Raw genomic sequence first — 23,785 nt, forward strand, 5'->3', positions numbered from 1 at the left:
CTTAATCATTTACTCCTTAAGGTTTTCACCTAGATCACCATGATCATGAACAAAAATAAATACATGACATAATGAATTATTATCCTGGAAGATAAATATGACAAAATCAGCATAAACGATTTAATGTAATTTTTAAAGAAGAAAAGTTAATATTGGGAAATATCAATATACACATTTTTATCTGATTTTTTTCTTTTTAGACAGTGAAAATGCTTAGTATTAGTTTATCTTTGTTTTATAGAATAAGAATAAAATATTAAGATAAAGAACTTCAAGTTTCTCTTAAGTAACTATGCACAAATTTATATTCCACATAAAACTTGATCCCTAAATGAAATCAGTGTATATCTTTTTATTTTTTTTTTAATTGGGAATTTAAAACATAAGGATAAATTATCACAAGAAAACACTTAATTTGAATGTATTATGACCAGAGTTAGAGTAAGACCACTGGGTATTTTAAACAGGAATTTTTAGAAAACCAAGTCAACAATATTAATGTGAGAAGGTTTATATTAATTTAAGTTATAAAAAGAAAAGTCGACAAAATATGTATTAAATATATTAACAATTATATAAGCCTGATAATCATCTAATGTGTTTGTGTGGAAATTTCTTTGTAAACAGTTGTATTTCTTTAAGAATTTGGTCTCAAAGTTTAGTAATGAAATTATTAAAAAGTGAAGTGAAAAGCACTGATTGTTCTAATACTTTATAAAGTAAAAAAATGGTAGATAATTGATTTTGTTAAGTAACATACTAAATGATATATTTGAAATTAAAGCTATGTTACATATTTTTAAATGAATCTGTAAAGAATCAAATAGATTATTTTGTTGACAAAAATAAATGTTTAAAATAATTTTAGACTTATAAATAAACCAAGTATTATAATTTATAATATGTGAGAAGACAGTTTGAATGGTATTTATTATAAATATAAGCTAGCTGCATAAAACATTAAAAATGGTGAATCTACAGAAGACTCACAAAAAAGAATGTTTGTTTTAGTGCACAGTATTAATTTATTTATATTTTATTTACTGATATACTTGTTACAGTAATTAGTTGGGTAGATTCAGATAGATAAAGAATATATTTATTAAATTCCTAAATAATCATGATGAGGTAAACATCTAAGCAAAGATCGTATAAACCATTTAGCATTGTGGTCAAATCAGAGGGAAATTGTCAATAAAATTATTTATTGGGTTCCATGATGGAGATTTAACTAATATAAAAAAAGAATGAGATGAAAAGATGCTCAACATCATTAATTATTAGCGAAATACGAATCAAAACTACTATGAGGTACCACCTCACACTGGTCAGAATGGCCATCATCAGAAACTTCTACAAACAATAAATGCTGGAGAGGATGTGGAGACAAGGGAACCCTCCTACACGGTTGGTGGGGATGTAACCTGGCACAGCCACTATGGAGGTCCTTTAAAAAACTAAAAATAGAGCTACCATATGATCCAGCAATCCCACTCCTGGGCGTATATTCGGAGAAAACCATAATTTGAAAAGATACATGCACCCCAATGTTCATTGCAGCACTATCTACAATAGTCAGGACACGGAAGCAACCTAAATGTCCATCAACAGAGGAATGGATAAAGAAGATGTGGTACATACATACAATGGAATATTACTTAGCCATAAAAAAGAACAAAATAATGCAATTTTCAGCAACATGGATGGACCTAGAGATTGTCATACTGAGTGAAGTAAGTCAGACAGAGAAAGGCAAATATCATATGATATTGCTTTTATGTGGAATCTAAGAAAAGAGTAAAAATAAACTTATCTACAAAACAGAAATAGAGTTACAGATGTAGAAAACAAACTTATGGTTACCAGGGGATAAGAGGGTGGGGAAGGATAAATTGGAAGATTGGGATTGACATAGACACACTACTATATATAAGATAGATAACTAATAAGGACCTACTGTATAGCACAGGGAACTCTACTCAATACTCCATAATGGCCTATATGGGAAAATAATCTAAAAAAGAGTGAATATAGGTATATGGATAACAGATTCACTTTGCTGTATACCTGAAACTAACACAACATTGTAAATCTATTATACTCCAATAAAAAAATTTTTTTAAAGAATGAGAAATTTTAAAAAAATACATGAAAAATGACTTTTGTGAACTCAATGTTTTAATAATCTAAGTGAAAATTAAAATTTGATCTTTAACACTCAAGCATTATATATGTCAATATTTTTGCCAAGAATTTAAAAATATTTAAAATGGTGTCTTAAGTTTATGGTAGGGTTACTACTTTTAACACATAAGGAAAAGTGTTGAATAAAAAGAATATTTCTCAGGAAAGCATCTGCCTTTAAATTATGACAGATTCACAAATATGGTATTTTATTATTTTACTTGGTATATAAGCAAACAAAAATTGATCTCATATGTTAAATATATAAAAGGCATTTATAGTAAGTAGTGAAGATTGATTTCATCATGTTTGCTTTATTGTATGAAAATCTATTATTCAAAAATTCAAACTTTCAATACTATATTTTATGCCATTTGGGTTCATTATGCATTGCATACTGTAGTTTTATTTATATCACAGAGGAAGGCAATGAAATGTAGTTGAAAAAAACACTGAATCAGTAGTCAAAACCTTAGATTCTAGACCTGGTACTCGTGACTTTAGAAAAGACTTTGTTTCTTAGTTTCTGTCATTATTACTTTATTTATTTTTTATTATTATTATTTTTTGCAGTACACTAACCTCTCACTCTTGTGGCCTCTCCAGTTGCAGAACACAGGCTCCGGACATGCAGGCTCAGTGGCCATGGATCACAGGCCCAGCCGCTCTGCGGCATGTGGGATCCTTCCAGACAGGGGCACGAACACGTGTCCCCTGCATCGTCAGGTGGACTCTCAACCACTGCGCCACCAGGAAAGTCCATTATTACTTTATTTTAATAAAGTATGGCAAATTACTACTAAGACCCTTTAGCAATTTCCATTATTGCTTTAGTCTACAATTACGCTTTCCCAAAAGGATTTTTTCTACAATTCCTTCTGATAAGGCAGTTATCAGAAGACAGTTATATAAACTGTTGATTTAGTGATGTTTAATTGTTAACAAAATGATTATTGAAGATTCTTGCCTTCAAATGTTTTTAGCAATCACTTACAATGGCATATTAATATAACTTCAAAGAGAAATATAATTGATATAAAAGTTATCAACTGAAAAGCCATTCAATTTGCAAATATCAATTTGTGATCATTAACATTTTCAGCATATAAAGCGAAATATTATTTTAAAATTCTCATAATTTCTTTAATAAGAAGACAAGCTTTTATTAATAAAATAGTTTAATAAAATTCAAATATTTTAATATATTTCTATGATGTCACAATTTTTTGCTTTAATAATTTTATTTTTTTTCCAGTTGTACACTTTATTTATTTATTATTGGAGTATAGTTGCTTTACACTGCTGTGTCAGTTTCCACTGTATAGCAAAGTGAATCAGCCATACGTATACATATATCCCCTCTTTTGGGGATTTCCTTCCTATTTAGGTCACCATAGAGCACCGAGTATAGGTCCCTATGCTACATAGTAGGTTCTCATTAGTTATCCATTTCATACTTAGTCATGTATATATGTCAGTCCCAATCTCCCAATTCATCCCACCACGCCCCTTTACCACTTAGAGTCTATACATTTGTTCCCTAAGTCTGTGTCTCTACTTCTGATTTGCAAATAAGATCATCTACACCATTTTTCTAGATTCCACACATATGCATTAATATACGATATTTGTTTTTCTCTCTCTGACATACTTCACTCTGTATGACAGTCTCTAGGTGCATCCACGTCTCTGCAAATGACAAAATTTTGTTCCTTTTTTGGCTGAGTAATATTCCATTGTATATATGTACCACATCTTCTTTATCCATTCCTCTGTCAATGGACTATAATGTCACAATTTTTATGTCACTGAAATGAAATAAAATGCATGTACATTTGAAGAAAATATACAATTTGGAAATTTATAAATATATTATCTAAGTCATTTCTTTATTTTAGTATCTTAATATAGTAAAAAAAAAAAAGTGTGACTTTTAAGGTAGTTCAGGCAAGTTTTTATTACCAGCTCTTGCACTGACTGACTATATTTACTACAGTATGTTACTATGATTCTCAGTGCCTCTGTGTGCTTTTTTATGAAAAATGAAACAATAAAACTCACCTCTGATTTTTTGTTTGTTTATTAGAAATTGCAAGGGAGGAATTATTTGGTCCATTCCATTCTCAACTCTGCTGTTTTAGTGAAAACCCCAAGCATGTGTGGCCTGGACTATTGTACTGTATGGTGCTTAGTATCTCCAATTCTAATATTCTTTCTTTTCTTCTAATGAATTTTGTAAACTAGTACCAAATTATTATCTCACAGAATCAGATTGGACTAGGTCATATTTTGATGAAATATTAATGCCTCTCCACCCTCAGAAAAAAATAAGAATATTTTATCCTGAGAGTTAAGGTCCTCCATAATCTAAATTTACTTCACTGTTAGTTACCTTAGCTCACCATGAGATACAATAAAATTGAACTTTTTATTGTACCACAACTCTTCTTCAGTTTGTGTTCACATCTTTTCTCTAATTCAAATAACTCCTGTCAACTTTTTATGGCATATTCACTAAGACTTGTCTCAAAAATGTCCTGATATAAAGCCTTTCTGTTTCAAATCACAAGTGAGTAATCCATTCTAAAAATCTAGAATATTTTCTGCACACAATCACAAAACAGCATTATCTCCAATTATAATTATTTACTAAGAGACCTTAACACTTGTACTAAATTAGAAGACAACCTGCTGTATAGCACAGGGAACTCTACTTCACTTCATTGTACAGTAGAAACTAGTACTACATTGTAAAACAATGATACCCCAATTAAAAAAATAAATAAATAAAAATAAATTAGAAGACAAGAAAATGTTTAATTTCATATTTCTTTTTTTTTCATGACCAAATACCATTATAGTATACTGGTCTTAATCTTGCATGGCATTCATTAATACCAAGAAAAACCAGGGGATAGAAAATGCATAATACATATATAACCAAAAAATAAAAAACAGCTTTGCCATGGTAGGAACTTTTTATAGATGAGTTAATTTAGTTACACTAGTGATATACAAATATGAGTTATGTCAGAATATTTATAAGCCCCTTTGACCAAATATTTATAGAATGTAATTTTAAACATCAAATAATTTCTATTATTAATAACCTTCCTGGTAGAAATCTGAAATACTTAGTTTTACCTTCATTTTCGTTTCCTGAAAGAAAGAAGTTCACAATAAAATTGTCAAAAAGCCTTAACCAAGAGTGTAAAATTTGCATGAACAAGATCTTTGACTCTTCACTCTGAAAAGAGTAGCATCAAGTACATTTTCCAAAATCATTGTTGATTTGCTATTCATTCAAATTCTTAGATCTTGTGTACAGAGAGAATTGTATGTGATGTAACATGTCCTGAAGAATTGTCTCCTCCACAGCACCCCCACCCCAAGTTTGTGTGTTAGTTTCTTGACTCTGAGCTTTGGAAATGCTGGTTCTAACATTTGAAAAATGATTATAATGCCTAACCAAGAATAAGTCAAATTAACTTTAACCCTTAAGAATTTTAACCTCAATTGATAAAGTCCCATTTTTTCTTTCCATAAAGGTTTGTTTTTTATTCCCTCATTCTCTTCTGTTCAAAAGTAATTTATCAGCTATAAATATAGAGAAGATTTACATATCAAGATGGTGAACTGAGTTCATGGTGAAACCTATATCTTCTATCATAAATACTTAAAAAGGATAGAAAAAATGTATGTAGATAACATTAGAAAACCAGGACTGGAAGACTCTGTGTAAAAGAAATAAAATAACAGTAAAAGAGAACCCATGGTAATGAGTAAAACTGAATCTCTAAGGAATGAGGTAGAATTGAAATGGAACTAAAAGGGTAGGTGTGTAGGTGAGGGGTTGGGATCTTACCACTAAGCAGAACCAAGTTCCAAAGCAATGTCAACTACATGAATAAATATTCAGAAATGTCTAGCCACAAATGAATGAAGGCTGAAATGGCTTTATTATTCAACCTAAGTTTACAGTCAGAGATGTTTAATTAATGGGGCTAAGGGTTTGAGAAATACCACTCAACTATGACTGGGCTTGGTGTTCTTTTGCAAAAGATATGTGCCAGAAAACACAGCAACTATGGTCCAGTATGGTAGTGAGTCTTTTTTTTTTTTTTTTTAATTTATGGGAAGCCATCTCTATTAGTCTATTAGCCTTTTCATTTTTATTTCTTTTTCTCTGACTCCTATTATATATATATCAAAAAAAAAAAAGGAACCATTGCATATTGAAAGGTACTTCAGAGTACAAAAGTCACAATATAAGAAAGAAAAAAATTCACATTGTGTATGTGAATACATCTTACTCTTTATAAAATAACTAGAACAAAAGACACAAAGATAGATATTTAGATATAAGTAGAAAGAGAGAGGGAGAGAGGATGTTCATTATAATCCAAAATTTGAAGGCAAGATATTATCAATACGGTAAGATTTGAAGAGGAGGGAAACCAAGGAATGCAAAAGTGAACTTAGTTCTTCTCTTATTATGGGAAATAGAAGGATTCTGGGCATGCTACCTTAAAATATGGCATCTTTGCATATTAAATATCAGTATTTTAAGGTGAAAGAGTATGTATAAAATATATAAAAAGAAAAGAATATTAGTATAAATACAGAAAACAGTAATATATCCATAAGGTAAGAATCTTCTGCATGCATCTATTGATTACTGATAGGTTAATAGATTAAATATTAGCAACAATGTAGTTGAAATAAACAACACAATTAACAAGTTTGCCCTTTAGATATAAAGGGAATTCTCATCCATAATTTAGATAGTACACATTTTTCTTGAGTGCATATAAATAATATAAAACATTCATAAATTATGCCAAAAAGAAACTTTAGAAAATTTCTAAATAGGTACTATATATATCATGTCTGAGAATAATAAAATAAAGTCAGAAATTAAAAACAAAAACTAGTTAAAAACCCCTACTTCCTTGAAATGAAGGTATACATATGCTCAAAGACTCATACTGATACGTATTTCATGGTTTAAGGAGAAACCATAGTGAAAATTTTAAATGACAATCTGAATGATTATGAAAGATAAAAAGGAAAATCTTAGGAAAATAATAGAAGTTATAAAAAGAACTAATGAATATAAAGAACTGAACTTTAATATATTTTATATAAGACATTTTATATTTCACATAAAATATTATAATATTTTGATTTTATTTACTTCCATCTGGTGCAAACATATTTGAAAGTGTTACATCTTTTTGGCAAATTGAAACTTTTAACATTTTACTAATGGATATGATGCAACCTAAAAAATGTAGTAAACCTCATTGGATGGACCCAATATTAGAGTGGAAATGACAGAATATTAAACCTTTGAACTTGAGGATAGATCAATAGAATTTACCCAAACTGAAAAACTAAGAGATACTAAACAAACAGAACAAATCTCAGGAACTGGGACAATAATAAAAGAGCTAACACTTGAATCACTATAATCATTATAACATTTGAAACATTATAATCATTGAAAAGAGAGTAGAGCTGAAAGAGTATGCAAAGAAAAGAACAGCTAAATATTCAAGTTTACTGAATGATCTAAAGCTACAGGTTTAGGAAGCCTAGCAAATTCCAAATGTGATAGAACAAAAGAATTCTACTCCAAGACACATTGTAATTAAACTTCTGATAACTAAAATAAATAAAGAATTTAAAAGCAGTTACAGAGTAATTAAATATTACTTACAGGGAAAGACCAATTTGAAAGACAGTGAATTTCTCATCTGAAACCATAGAGACCAAAAATCAGTATGGCATTTTTCAGGAGCTGAAAGAAAAGAATTGCCAACCATGAATTCTGTATATGTACTCATCTATATACATACCCTTCATGAATTAAAGCCAAATATAGACATTCTCAGATGAAAGAAAACTAAGGGAATTTGGTGTTAGCAAACTTACTCTTAATGAATAGCTAAAGGAAGTTCTCTAAAAGGAAAGAAAATGATAACAGAAGAAGATTGGTAACTCAGACAGGAAAAGAGAACACCAGAATAGCACCAGAATAAGTAAAAATACGGGGAATGTGATAAACTATCTCACTTCTCATGAGTATTGCAAATTATATTTGATGGTTGAAAAAAAATTATAGTACCATCTGAAGTGATGCTCAATGTATTTAAGAAAATATTTAAGACAATTATATTTTTAAAATGCAAAATGGTGTAGGATGATAAAAATTTTAATCATATGCCAGCATATTTATTTAAAAATACATTTTTTCCACTAAATTGAACTACTGCTTTCCATATATTAGCTTCCATACATGAGGATCTAATCAGGCTTCTCTATTCTGTGACTCTGAGCTACACTAAAATTATATTTATGGGATTTGAGTGTGCACTGATATGTGGCATCTTTCATTATTGCTGTTTTTGTAGTTATCTTCTTTAGTATTTGCCCATTGTTTGAAGTTTAAATTTTCTGTTGTCCAAATTAAAAAAAAAATTTCCAGGTTATAATAAAATTCACATTAAATGCTCATGTTAATATAGGCAGAATAAGTATTATATTAACTCTTTTCATCTAGAACATTTTATACATTTCAATTTACTCATCTCTTCTTTCAAGTGACTTGAAGTGGGTGTATCCTGGTTATAGACTGCAGAACCAGATTTTGATAATACAATATTTTGTCAAATTAGAAGATTATATGAATTGTGCTGCCATTTACTGAGCTGGGTAATGTAGAAGAAATGAAAAATTTGTTCCATCTTGAGAGATAATACTTGTCTGACATAACAGAAATGGCAGATGACACAAGTGGAATTGATGGCTCATTTTCCAAGTGTTTTAAATAATAGAATATCATTTTGGCAAGTTAAATGATTTAACATGAATTAATATAGTCTTTGCATATAAATTAGAGATGTAATTAAATGGGATGGAGGACATTTTGTTTGACAGTCATTTGTATAAAATATGAGGATTTTAATTGACCCCTAGCACCTTACAAGATAGTGAATTTGCTGTGCTGAAGAATGCTGACGGTATAATCAGAGCATATTAGTAGAGGGTATCCCAGTCAAGACAAGGAATAAGCTTATGAAGGGTTGATAATATTTGGAAAATACTTCCAGTTATTAATCATATAAGAGTATTTTCAGAAGGGGGTGAAAAGGGATATGAAAGTCTTAGGAAACAGGGTGTAGGGTGTTCAGAAAATAGAGATGGTAAATAGGAGAAGGGAAACTAGATCGCAGAAGTAGAACTTATGAAGGACATGAAAGCTGATTTTAAATATTTGAAAATTGATTACAAGAAAATAAACATTCATTTTTCCTATAGACTTAGATTTTAAAGGGGACAGTTAAGTTGAATTTAAAAAAAGAATTTGTCACTTTTTCCAGTCTTGGTGTAGGACTGAATTTGTTTTAAAATGCTAGTATCAAATAAAATTTAAAATAATTCTTCGTCGTATTACTTGAAAAACATTAAAAGTGATTAAATTCATAATTCTGAGTAACAGTTTAAATTCTTTTTCCTGTAATTTCTGTTGTTTATAGCTACCAAGTGCCCTGGAGATTCCCACTCTTACTCTGCCAACAACTTGCTAGACAGTGCTAGCTGTTTTTCCCGCTTGTTTTAGCTCTTCATTAAATAGACGGATTTATTTACTTCTCTCTTAGTTATTCTCCGAGAAACAGGACAGCCCAAGAGCTGATCAAGCAAACAAGAACCTTTCTCCATGTTTGGGTTGGGAGTAGTTTTAAGGCAGGGATATGTTTGATAATACTCATATATCATTGTCTATGGTACATGAGAGATACAACTCTCTATGAAAGTGTGAAGGAGGAAAAAAATATTTTTCTCTACTCATTTGGGTTCTCTAGCTGGAGTCTCGTAAATTAGACTCACAAAAGACACATTAACAAGAGAAAAAATAAACACGTTTATTAACATGTGCAACATGCATACACATGGGAGCACTCAGAGATGAGTAACTATTCAAAGGGGTGGTTAGAATTTGGGCTTATATAGCCTCTTAACAGAACAATACAATGGTTTGTTTGTTTGCTTTTTCTGTACGCTGCTGTGGCCTCTCCTGTTGCGGAGCACAGGCTCCGGACGCGCAGGCTCAGTGGCCATGGCTCACGGGCCCAGCCGTTCCGTGGCATGTGGGATCTTCTCGGACCGGGGCACGAACCCGTGTCCCCTGCATCGGCAAGCGGACTCTCAACCACTGCGCCACCAGGGAAGCCCAGAACAGTACATTTTTAAAGAAACAAAAAGCGAAAGAAAGAGGACTTTGAGCATCTAGTTGTCAGCAAATTGTTAGAAGGTAAATATAAAGAAAATATATGGGGGATACTTAATAAGCAAATACTAACGGTAGATAAAGGTTAATTTTAACAAGCTTTGTTATGTAGATTCCTCTGGTGTGGTCCTTGAGCTGATAAGAGTCCAGAGTTGTCGCCAGTGATTAACTTCTGTCCTTCCAGCTTGAGGAGGAGAGGATAGACACTATTTCATATTTATGTCCTACTTTTCGGCAATTGGTAAAGGCAGAGAGTTTTTCCTGTATCTGTTTCTTCTCAATTGCTTTTAGCTCAAAATAATCCTTATGCCACAGTAGCATTTTATATGTGGGTTGAATATTCTACTACCCTTTAAAACTTTTAGGCTCTTTATGACATATAGTACCCTCTATCATATTAACCTTTAGGAAAATTCTAAAACATTTATTAGCAGTACTGTAGAAAAGATTATTTCTGAGCACAATAAATGATAAATTTTCTTCAAACTTTTTCACACACCAAAAATAGCATAACTGTAACATGTATATTTACCTTAAAGATTGGGGAGCATTATTTCCTATGACTTGAAAGGAGAGCTAGTACAATAAAGGCATTATGATTTATTTACTTTTTAAAAGAAAGTTAATAAAATCCATCCATAACTCTCCTTTTCTTGCTGTTTCTTATTAAAGCCTAGGACTGGATTTTGTATTATTTTTTTTTTATTCCAAAGCATCCTGGGTTTCTTCTAACATTATATATTTCAAGATAAATACAAGATATAAAGTATGGTGGTATTTATTTGATATCATAAGCGTAACAAATTTATTTATTATCATAAGCATAACAAAGATTTTTTTTCTTTACTTTTTAAATAAACAAACCATTTTTTTAAAATTTAATGACCTTTGTAAGGCTGTATTTTGATCCTAAATTTTTCTAGTATAATGGCTTTAACTTTGTGGTATACATGTATTGTGTGGAATCAAGGCATTCATTCTATAATTAAAACATTGATTTGTAGCAACTAAAATGGAGCAGTTCATTGCCAATCTAATTATTTCTTACATCTTGTCAACTAACCCTGATAGTGGTAACCTCAATTACATGATGCTGTATACATACATTGTTAACAATGATTGATATATACAAGTCCCATTTTGGCTTTTTTTTTTTTTTTGCTTTTCGCGGGCCTCTCACTGTTGTGGCCTCTCCCATTGCGGAGCACAGGCTCCAGACATGCAGGCTCAGCGGCCATGGCTCCCGGGCCCAGCTGCTCTGCAGCATGTGGGATCTTCCCGGACCGGAGCACGAACCCGTGTCCCCTGCATCGGCAGGCGGACTCCCAACCACTGCGCCACCAGGGAAGCTCCATTTTGGCATTTTTTAATTTAAACATCAGGGACTACATTATATAAATGAAGTATGGAAGATATTGCCAGCTATTAAAACTAACACAATATATTTGATCCATGTGAAATAGTCAATCAAGAGAATTTCAAATTTTAAAATATTTTACCTTAATTGCAGAGATTTTTAAACTAAAAAAGTAGTTATTAATATCTGTATTTCATTTTATTTTATTTCAGCCAATGAAGTCAGAAACTTAGAAACGTTTTACATCTTTTAAAATGTCACACTCGAAATCACTTTAAATTAGGCATTTTGTTAATTTCACACACTAGATTACTTGAAAATTTTCTAGTGAAACTTGAAATTTTATTAATTTTTAAAATTTATACTTTATCTTATTCTCTAAAGTAATTTAGATAACAAGGTCAATTCTTACCACAGAGTTTTGCAATACAAAATATATAATACCATATGAATTTTTGAAATTATGCTACAAGTTCTATCTTTAGGTCTATCTTTTTAGTTTAACTTACACTTTTACAAAATGTTCTGGGGAAAGGCAAAAATCAAATAAAAGCTGACATGAGGAAAATATCTCAATGTGTCATAAAAATAAAGCATATTTAGCACTAGTGGGAGAAGATATAACTATTTATAGATCCCCTACAATCATTTAACAAGGAAAATAGATAATCAGCATTGGTCTATGAAGTTTTCCAAAGAGAAAGTAGTTTTCTTTAGTAATTAAGCTTTTTGTCAAATTATGATATCAGTGTTACTCAATCTGCTTTAAAAATGCATATCTCATTCCTCCTACACTTCTCTAATTTTAAGCAGGTGATTTTCCAACCTTATAGAATAGCAGATCATTTGAGGCATAGCTGATATGCATACATACACATTTCATAAGAATTTAACATGTAAATAAAAGTGATTTCCTCAGAGAGGATTTGCAGTGTTAGAGAATAAGTCCAGCTGGTAGTTGGGGAGGAGGAGAGGAAATTTGTCTAATAAAAACAAACTAAATTCTGAAATATGCAGCATTGCCCTCTCTTATTCAATTCTCTATAAGTGCTCTAATATAGCCACAGGCAGGATTCAGTGTCTGACTCAGGGGTCAAAAGGAAATGCAGTGGCTGTCTTTCTAAATCTGTTGTTCAAATTAGTCTGCCTCATGGGGAAGCCAAGTGCCTTCTACATGGCATTATCCTGAATTCTAAATTTTGGTACTTTAGGCATGAATTCAATATAACCAGAGAGGAAACATTTGAAAGATATTTGAGATAATATTTTATATCTTATGGAAGAAATTAATTTGTAGATTTTTTTTAAAAAATGTATAACCATCCCCACCATTTTTAATGATTTTGTCATTAAAGATCTTAAAGTGTTTATAAACCAGAGAGAAAAATACTATGTGTGAAACTTATCAGGATTTCATAGACCTGTGGCATCAAATTAATTTATCTTTTGCTTTAAATTGCTCATCAGGCAGAGCATTTCAAAATGCAATAGTAAGAAAAAGAATGCATGTGTACCTACATATATATTCATCTCAGGGGTTTGTATGTGTGTGTGTGTGAGTTTGTGTGTGAATGTATTTTCTGGCTGGTCCTACTGAGGTCCATAATTCGTGAATTTTGTTACAGCATTCCTAATGAATGCAAAGGGCCAGGCACTTATTCAGGATAGTTTAGTTAAATGCATATGTGTGAGCTGGGTTAGTCCAAAAGCAATTCAGTAAGTTACAACAACGAGCTAAACTTGAAATCATGTTGTGGCCTAGCTCAGGGACAAAAGCAGAAAACTGCATATTTGAGAAATCTCAGGAGCAGGTGTTTTGGGGTTATTATAATAGTATTTCTTCATTAATAAGATTTAACCATTTTTTGGTCCTTGCCTCTCTTCATTTTTTCCCTCCTTGAAATCTTTTCCCCTCGCTTCTATTCCATATACCTTATCTACGCCATAGCATTTTCTAAATAATTGGTTATGTCACTTTAAATTTTGGTTTACTCATAGCCTATGATCTAATGCATTTTCTCAACCTGTCTATTCACTATTTAGTAATTACATGTTTCTCTCATTATTTCCTAATACAATGTTCTGAAAAGTGAGACTTAAGTCACATTGGGAATAGATCTTTCACACTGTGCCCTCTAGTGATCTGGCAAGCCTACTGAATGGTATCCTTATCTCAGGTATCAACTATTGGTCCAGTTATTTCCAGATGGGCTACAGGAGTGGGGAATTCACATGCAAATTTGGCTTCTAGGGCTACCCATCAGTAGGAACTACAGACAGAAACATTTTTATCATAAAGGGATTGAATTATGACAGGCTAAGCAATTATCCTGTATGTACTTTCTGAAATTATGAGCTTAAAACACTTGTTCTCTCACTGAACAAAATAAAAAGACAAATATTGCCTGCACTGGCTTTCTCTTACAAGAAGTTATGGAGATTTGAAAATAAATTTGCCAACACTTAAGCCATTTGCTAAGATTTATCAAAGAAGAGCCTTGGTCTACTGTGCTTTCTCTCAGTGAGAAAGTATTAAAGAGAGGTTGCTGTATCACAAGTTAAGGATGAGCTCCTCTGACTTATGGAGAAAAGGAGCATTGGGGATAGTGATTCTTAGCAAAAACAAAAACAAAGCAATGTATCCACAATTACTACGGAAAAGTAACCTGAAGACTCAAAATCACCTTTGTAAGATTTCAGTTATCATAAAACAAAACAAAACAAAAAAAAAAGAGGATATTTGAGAGAAAGGAGTTTATATCAGCATTAAGATACCATAGGATAAAATGTGCATTCTTTATATTTAAAAAAAATAAACAGACTATATAAACTAATTTTGTTATGTAAGGGTAGTCAGCTAGATAGAACAATCATAAAAGGAGTAACTAGAATCCATACAACCAGACAAACAATTGGAGAGAATCATCTAGTTTGGTGGCACAGGGCTCAAGTGAATGCAGGAGGGTTGTGCATCATGACCACTAGAGCTGTAGATTAAAGTCTGCATTCTGGACTGTGGCACTTCCTTCCCTGTCCTCCATGGTTTCCAGAAGTCAAGTATCCTAGCATTTTCCTGCTCAGCAGAATACAGGAGACTCCTTTGCAGAAGCAGAATTGCTATGCTGAAATTGACATTTATGGGGAAAGTAAAATTTAGTTCCATGACTCAGGCAGGGAAGAATAAGAAAGGTATTAAGAGAAAGATCTGAATCTTGAAAGTGAAAGAGAAGAAACATAAAAATTAAAGATAAGTTAGAAAATTACGGGTGAGCAAAGAGAAAAACGCTGTTGATATTAATAACAAAGTCCCAGTACTGCACAGAGAAACAGAGCAAATGACAAATCAGAAACAAGTCTTCCAGTTTTCCATAGAATTTTATTTGAAAAGATTTTTGTAAACAAGAGTCTAGGGCCAGCCCAAATCATATTTAAAGTTTTAAAATAATAGAAAATATTGTGAAGAGCCTATGCAGAGATTAAGATATTAGTTTCTGTAACTAAAAATAATGATAAATAAAAGCTTATTCAACATTCTGTACTGTATTAGTATATTCTCTTTTTTTTTTAAACATCTTTATTGGAGTATAATTGCTTTACAATGGTGTGTTAATTTCTGCTTTATAACAAAGTGAATCAGTTATACATAGACATATGTTCCCATATCTCTTCCCTCTTGTGTCTCCCTCCCTCTCACCTTCCCTATCCCACCCCTCTAGGTGGTCACAAGGCACCGAGCTGATCTCCCTGTGCTATGTGGCTGCTTCCCACTAGCTATCTGTTTTAAGTTTGGTAGTGTATATACGTCCTTGCCACTCTCTCACTTTGTCCCAGTTTACCCTTCCCCCTCCCCGTATCCTCAAGTCCACTCTCTAGTAGGTCTGTGTCTTTATTCCTGTCTTTCCCCTAGGTTCTTCATGACCTTTTTTTTTAAGATTCCATATATATGTGTTAGCATATGGTATTTGTTTTTCTCTTTCTGACTTACTTAACTCTATATGACACAGTCTAGGTCCATCCACCTCACTACAAATAACTCAATTTTATTTCTTTTTATGGCTGAGTAATATTCCATTGTATATATGTGCCACATCTTCTTTACCCATTCATCTGTTGATGGACACTTAAGTTGCTTCCATGTCCTGGGTATTGTAAATAGAACTGCAGTGAACATTGTGGTACATGACACTTTTGACTCTTTTGAATTATAGTTTTCTCAGGGTATAGGCCCAGTAGTGGCATTGCTGGGTCATATGGTAGTTCTATTTTTTAGTTTTTTAAGAAACCTCCATACTGTTCTCCATAGTGGCTGTATCAACTTACATTCCACCAACAGTGAAGGAGGGTTCCATTTTCTCCACACCCTCTCTAGCATTTATTGTTTGTAGATTTTTTGATGGTGGCCATTCTGACCAGTGTGAGATGATACCTCATTGAGGTTTTGATTTTCATTTCTCTAATGATTAATGATGCTGAGCATTCTTTTATGTGTTTGTTGGCAATCTGTGTATCTTCTTTGGAGAAATGTCTATTTAGGTTTTCTGCCCATTTTTGGATTGGGTTGTTTGATTTTTTTGGTATTGAGCTGCATATGCTGCTGATTAATTTTGGAGATTAATCCTTTGTCAGTTGCTTCATTTGCAAATATTTTCTCCCATTCTGAGTGTTGTCTTTGTGTCTTGTTTATGGTTTCCTTTGCTGTGCAAAAGCTTTGAAGTTTCATTGGGTCCCGTTTGTTTATTTTGTTTTTATTTCCATTTCTCTAGGAGGTGGGTCAAAAAGGATCTTGCTGTGATTTACGTCATAGAGTGTTCTGCCTATGTTTTGCTCTAAGAGTTTGATAGTATCTGGCCTTACATTTAGGTCTTTAATCCATTTTGAGTTTATTTTTGTGTATGGTGTTAGGGAGTGTTCTAATTTCATTGTTTTACATGTAGCTGTCCAGTTTTCCCAGCACCAATTATTGAAGAGGCTGTCTTTTCTCCACTGTATATTCTTGCCTCCTTTATCAAAGACAAGGTGACCATATGTGTGTGGGTTTATCTCTGGGCTTTCTATCCTGTTCCATTGATCTATATTTCTGTTTTTGTGCCAATACCATTGTACTGTATTAGTATACTCTCTTATACACTGTGTATTGATACACTGCCCTCTCATTCCATGTTTCCTATTCATTTGCCCTAATAAAGAAATCACATATTTTCAGAGCAGCTACGTTGAGTCTATTACATTTAAACTTGAACATTTGTTTGTTTGTTTGTCTATAAAATTAAAACCATATTTCTGTTAATGTTGGGGACCATGACAGGATGAAAAGGATGGAAAGAAAGGAGGATGAGGAAGAAATCTAAATTGCAAATATTTACCTTACCTCTAGATGATGATATGTATTATTAATCTACTGTTACATGTGAATACACAATGATTTAATGTATATTTAAAAATATATATAAGCTGGGTTGAATATACTCCTTGGTCTGGATTCAGACTATCTGGTTTCAAATCCTGACTCTGTTACATACTAGCTTGAACTAGCTATTTGTCCCATCTGTTCTCTTCATCATTAAATGAGGATAATAATGAAAAACACCTCATACTGTTTTTATGAGACTGAATGCTTGTACCCCCAAAATTCATACGTTGAAATCTAATCCCCGTTATGATGGTATTGGAGGTGGGGCCTTAGCAAGACAATTAAGTCATGAAAGTAGAGCCCCCCTGAGTGAGATTAGTGCTCTTATGAAAGAACCCCCCAGAGAACTCCCTTTCCTCATCTGCATGTGAAGACAGAGCTGAAAGAAGTCATCTATTAACAAGGAAACAGGCTTTCACCAAGACTGCTGGTGACTTGATCGTGGAATTCCCAGGCTCCAGAACTATGAGAAATACATTTCTATTGTTTATAGGATATTCAGTCTGTAGCATTTTGTTATAGCAGAACTAAGACATGAGAATTAAATGAATCATGTTTACAAACCTCTTAGAACAATGTATGGCATACAGTAAGACTATATGTTTGTTAAAGCAATAAATATTTTAAAGTTAATTATTAGAAGCAAATTTGAAAAGAAAATATAAACTAAAATTGAAAGAATTATTTTCACATATAATATCAAGCAACTTACGTGTGTATGCAATTTTTCTACTATATATAAAATATACATGTATACACTGATGTGTATAAAATTGATGACTGATAAGAACCTGCAGTACAAACAAACAAACAAAAAAAACCAACTAATACTAAACTTTCTTTGGGTTATTTGTATGGAAATATGTTAATATAAATGTTTCAGACATTACATGAAATTTCTAAAAATCTTATATGTTCTGGTATAAAGTTATGTCATAATTCTAGTTATTACTTTAAAATGTATATCTCAGAAATAACTAAATTTCCTGGTCAATTGCATTATTTTGAACTTTCATGAAATCTTTAACTGTGGTCATTTTTAAGTCTTTTGTCATTTACAGACAGTTCTGGGTGTACTCTGACGCTTTGGCAAAAATGTTCCTATAAAGGGGTTTCATCTTCAAGGAATTCATGGAAAAGACTCTGACAAGTACAGGTTTCTGGTAACTGACTATACTGCTGAACTAAATGAATAAGCACTTTCAGAACTCTAATGAAAAACTGATGAACTCATAAAAGTGCTAACAAAAGATCAAGATTAAAAAAATTAATTACATGGGACTGAGTGAACTGATGAGGATGATTATAATTTTTGTGACTTTCTGTTTGAATAAAAAGAAAAAAAAATCCCCCCCCAAAAAATATACAAACATTTCTGTAAATATTAACAGATAATAGCAGTTAAACAGCTCAAAGAATTTTGCCAATCTTTATACTTGTAATTGTTTGAAATCAATTATCCTGTACTAAGATGCATATTGTATAAAGAGAAATTTATTTTTATATTTTCTTAATATTTGTTGTCTTTTATAGGATATTTTATGTACCTTGAAGTATGTGGTTAATCTATAACTTATAGGTCTTAAAAGTCCCATTTTGTGCTTTTATTTATAGAACTCATAATATAATAAATACACAATAAAACTTGTATGCTTTAACTGTCATTTTTGATATTTATAACTGGCTGGAATTTAATGTGGATCATCACTTTTTCTAAAGCTTGCTCATTAGCTAAAAGTCATTATAATATTCCAATTACTTTTCTTATTTATCTTGTTTGGATTTAAACAATTTTTAACTTACATATTTTTATGTAATTAGAGCCTCCACATAGATTTTAATCATTCTAATCATGCATAAAATTTTAAAAAATGTATAGACTTATAATGAGCAGTGAAATTCATATTCTAACATTCTATTTTAATGTTAATAATGTTAATAATTATTAATAATGTCTTAATAATGTTTCTCATTATTATCTATGGTAAACAATCTTTAAGAATAAAAATGCCTTTTCCCTGCATCAATAAGTCAAACCCACTTATAAGAAAAAAATACTTAAAATATACATTAGTGAAATAATCACCTATCTGAACACTTTTAGATATCCATAAAAGGGCATTATTTTGTGCAATAATAATAATTAAATGCTGATATTAGTACAAAACTTCCAGAAATTTTTAAAAATAAAGATCAAGAAAGGCTATTTCACATTGTTTTTTCTTTCATTTATACGGAAACCTCTTTTGAAATCTTAAGGATAATAAAATTTACAGTTAAATTGATACATTTAACTCATAAAAGTAACTGAAAATATTTTTCTAGATATTTAGAGTACATCCATTCACTTCAATCAAATAATAGGAAAGAATATTTGTATTTGAATAAAATAAAGTTTAGAATATGTTCACACAATTTTAAAAATCATCACCACCATATTTTCCTTCCTCTCATTTCCTTCTCCTCCTCTTCTTTCTTATCCAGTTATCCATGCTAACAAGCAATTACAAGATCTAATATGTATCTCAAATCTAACTATACCATTTAGTATTAGAGTCACACGAAGCTTCAGTTGTCGCCAAGATCACCTTAGTCTTTCAAATCACATTATCTGTGACTATGCCATCATTGCCTTGAATACCAAGGCAATAACAACTCTTTTTTCAAGCCCAGGTTTATATCACTCACTTTGTGGTTTGCCTTACATCTTGGTGCTCCCAGAACACTTGATTCAAATCTCTGTTAAATGGTATTGTATATTTCTGCCAACAAGTAGATCATGAGCTCCTAATAGGGATAGAGACATAAATTATTTATCTTTATATTCCCAGCAGTTATCATAGCTCCTGTCACATAACAACCACTTGATAATTTTAGATAAATAAATACAGTGAAGATGACAATTTAATATAAGTGCTGTTTTTTACATTGATATAATTAATTGGCTATGAGAAAACCTAAGTATTTGAACAATAGTATCTAAATTAATTTTTAACAAAGATATATTAACTATGTTATAATAGTAAATTAAAATCCTATATGGTCCCAAAACGTGATAAAGGAATTCTACATAGAATTGGCTTAAAGATAAAGATAATTCTTTTCTAGAGAGAAGCTAAAATATACTTTGACATATTCTGTTTTAGAAGATACTACACAAAAACTATAAAGCCCCAACAAATTACAATAATCATAAAATATTTACTTACTTTCTTATCAATGAGTAAAAATCAACAACAAAAGGTAGGTCACTATAGAATACTTTTGCCAATAACATTCACCAATAAAATTACCATAAAAATGCAAATTATCAAAGATAACATTTTTAATTTCCTGCATAAAATGTCCACACATGGCTTCTTCCATATATTATTTTTCACCTCTAGGCTAAAATAATAATGGAATGTTGTAAGATGAAATACAAAATTATTGAGATACCTGAAACATATTTGCTTCAGGAAGTTTTTTTTTTATGTAATTTATAAATCTTAAATAAAAAGATAACTTCACTAGATTCGTCAACCTCATTCTGGATCACCATGATCTAAGCAGAAAGTAAGCTGCACTATTAAGGAAGACGATTCCACCATTTACTAGATGTGTAATCTTAGGCAATATGTTAATTCTCTTTGTCTCATTTAAACATTTCCTACCTATAAAATAAAAATACTAATACTTATAGTATCTTTATAAAGAGAAAATGAAATAGAATGAAACTAGCACAAAACTCTCCCTGGCACATGGCTGAGCTAAAATAGATTTCAATAATAAACTTTAAATTAAAAAGTTTGTGTTCAAATAATATTTTTTAAAATTTCTAATCTCCACTATTTCATCATTGTTCATTTTAAAAGAACACATTTATATGTGGTTATACTTGCTTGGTAAGAAATCCTTAATGATTTGGGCAATGTCTTCATTGAGGGAGTCCCAAATTATTACTATCTCCTTTACCATCATCATGTATACCTTCCAAAGTCCCCTAACATTTTTTAATCTGTATTTATTTTTAAAAATATGTGTATCTAAAATTCTCTAGCTACACATTTGAAGTACACTAGCTTGCTGAAGTTAGGACATAGTTGTCAAAGACGGTATCAAGCATACACTACAACAGTTTGGGGCTACAACATTTCACATTCTTAAAATAGCTGTCTGTCATCTCCCTCTCTGGTCTCTGTCAAAGTTTTGAAAGTTTGAAATTGTAGCCTTTATCTCAAGCCTTAAATGTTTTTCTCAGGGTTTTTCTTGATTTCAGGCAGGCCTTATAAAAGTTTGTTTTATACTACCTTAAGCAAGGGACAAATAAAGTTTACCTTTTATAATCTAAGAAAATTTGTTGTGCAAGTTGATTGTATGAGCATTATTGAAAATACATAATAGAATACATTAAGAGGCATTTATTTTTGTAACCCAAGAGAGCAAATTGTAAATTATAATTATTTACTCATTAGTGAAGATCTGATGGAATCATCTATTTGTCATCTATTTTTTTAAACTTTCAGCTATTTCTCCTCATCTATTTTTTTTGCCAATAGTTCAGTCTTTCCAATCGCCGCCTTCCTAAATTGGGTGATTCCAAAGTCTATGTTAATGTCCCACCCAACACTTGACTTCTTGATTTCCAATCTTTCTTGCCCTCTTCATTGCTAATAAACATCCCCAGTTCATTAGGTTTACACGCTGAGGTTTTATAACTGCTTCACCTCCAAAATGTCTAACTCAAGTATCCCTTCTCCTACAACTATCATCTCTAAAAAATATGTCTATTGGCTCTGGGAGAAGATGAGCCAATATCACTTCAGTTTCCCTTCAAGAGCCTGGTAATCTGACCCATAATATGGAAGCTATGTTTTGTTTCTTATGAGATTTTAATTTTTCATTTATTAAGAAATCCAAACCTGACAGTACACATGCAAACCTATACTTAAATAAATAAATAACTTAAGGTACTCTTAATTTAATCACAAGTTTTTCATCAAAAATAAAAGCAAAATATGAGACTACAACCCAAGTTATAAAAATGGTATCATGTCAGTAATAGATGAATCTTATAATTATGTCTCTTGGAATTTAAGAAATGTTTTATGCTGTAAGCCACAACACTAACTTTTTAAATTATCCATCACAAAACTTTAAATAATAAAATAATGTATAACCATATGGCAAAATCTAACCTAATTTTGTCATTTGAATATATAATATTTTCTCTGTTACATTTTCATGTATAATAAATATGCATTCTTTTATGCTATGGTGTATCTCATTCATGAGAATTTGCTTGACAAAAGTGAATCAGTCTGCATTAGGAGGAATCAAAGCTTCTTTTATACTGATTGAATGTATTCATATATGTTTCTCACAGTCCTGCAATCACTTACCAATGGCATCATCTATGTGGACAGCTCTTGGATAAGAATTGTTCAAGCGATAATCCATGTGACCCAATTTTTAAATGTGAGTGATATATTCTCTTATAAACTGACAGGTCCATATCTGTGTAAACAATTCCATTTGAAAAAACTTATATATTAGTTTTACTTTTTCGATTTTATGTAAAATTTGATCTTATATTTGGGACTTGAAAATTGTCTTTAGTTTCTTCCTCTTTTTCTTTTTTTTCCCAAATAAAGCAATTGACGTTAGCATTTGCACAAATATCACACTAGAAACTCTTAACTTATTGGTCGCATCTTTCTTTTTCTTATTTACCACAGCTATTTGGATATTAAGTCCATAATTGCTACCTCCTTACCTTATATGCATCCTTCCTTCCTGATCCATCTCCACTGCCACTGTCTACAAGTCCACATCTCACCTCATCTATTTCAATTGCTTGTTAATTGGCTTGATTGCATTCAGTCCACTGACATAAGCATTGACAGTGATCTTTCTATAATTCAAATTTGATCACATACTCCTCCATCTTAAATACATTTGATGATTATACATTACCAGAAAAAATAGTTTAATTTCTTATTCTGACATGATATAGTCTTAATAATCAGGCCTCATCTTTAGATTGCTTCCCAACTTTCTCTTCCCTCATTTATTAACTAAATTCTTACTCCAATCAAATTAATACCCAAAGTTCTTTCATAAGTTTTAATATCTCATAACTTATAATAGCTTTTAAATGTGCTCATCTCTACACCTATATTCTGTTTTCTCTAGTAAACTTCATCTTCACATTACAGATGTACTATATTCAAAATATATAATTTACTCATATATTCTTTTAGTATATTTTTAATTAGATAATTTCAAGGTTTCTACCTAAAATCTCACTAGATTTTAGTTCACAGCAACATAAGGTATGCTTATTTCTATATCTCCCAGAACTGTATTGCAATACCTTCTATGTTTTAGTTAATTTGCCGGTTTGCTTGTTTATTTTATAAAGTTATATTTTTCAACAAAGAAATGTGTGCAATTGCTAAAACTAAATATTAAAATGCCTTTAGTTAAATGTGGCAGACCTCACTTCCACTCTTCCTCAACTTCAGATTCACTCTGTAGCAAAGTATTTTCATCTATTCCT

The sequence above is a fragment of the Monodon monoceros genome, unplaced genomic scaffold (assembly GCF_005190385.1).
Source record: "Monodon monoceros isolate NGI ecotype Baffin Bay Population unplaced genomic scaffold, NGI_Narwhal_1 Super_Scaffold_11, whole genome shotgun sequence".
In the NCBI taxonomy this organism is placed as follows: Eukaryota; Metazoa; Chordata; class Mammalia; order Artiodactyla; family Monodontidae; genus Monodon; species Monodon monoceros.